Source organism: Solanum tuberosum, unplaced genomic scaffold (genome assembly GCF_000226075.1).
Source record: "Solanum tuberosum cultivar DM 1-3 516 R44 unplaced genomic scaffold, SolTub_3.0 scf00040, whole genome shotgun sequence".
Taxonomy (NCBI): domain Eukaryota; kingdom Viridiplantae; phylum Streptophyta; class Magnoliopsida; order Solanales; family Solanaceae; genus Solanum; species Solanum tuberosum.
The window spans coordinates 1879918-1880799 of NW_006238964.1; positions in this window are offsets into that span (position 1 = coordinate 1879918).

The window sequence follows — 882 nt, forward strand, 5'->3', positions numbered from 1 at the left end:
TGAGGTAAAAAAATTGAATTAAAAAACAAGCTTTAAATTTTTATTTTTTTTGGGGGGCTGGTTTGAAGGTAGGGACAAATAAATTGATTTTTTCAACAAAAAAGTAATTGTAGTTTGAAGTTAGAAGAGAGTTTTGGAAAATGTTTTCCTTAAGTTTTGAAGGGAAGTCATTTTCCTTAAATTTGAGGAAAATGAGTTGATTTGGAAAACATTTTCCAAAACATTTAACCCAACCAAACATGAGAAAATTGGAAAACATTTTCTTCCTTCATACCAAACACACCCTTAAACATACTCTTAAAAAATTCTTAAAAAATTCTTACTTATAACAGTTTATTTACGGGTTATAACATATCAATTAAATTTAAGTTTATTTAAAAATCAATTACAATTTAATTTATTAAATGATTAATCTCTTTATATTTTTATATTATTAATAGTTAATTAATTTGATTGCAATTCCTTTTTTAAAACATAAATTATTAGTTACACAAATTTAGGGATTTACATTGATTAGAGTTCCTTGATTACCGTTACACTCCAAATCTCCCATATGTTAATCCCACCACCACTACCACCCCACTCCTATCCAATACTTCACGCCACCACCCTACTACCCCACATTCACAATCGTCCCTCCCATCTTTCTCACCACCCCACTACCCCAACTTCACAATCACCCCTCTCATTTCGTTTCTCATCATCATCATGTCGAAGGAAACCATTGTAACGCCTCAAAAGAGTCCTCGATTAGTTGAAGGAACTTCTACAAATGAAGTACATGCTCCAACTTTCAACATATTGACTCAAACCCCGCTGCCAAAAAATGTTGAAACTCCGGCAAATGGTGGTTCCTCTCACTTGAAGGATCAAAAGGAGAAA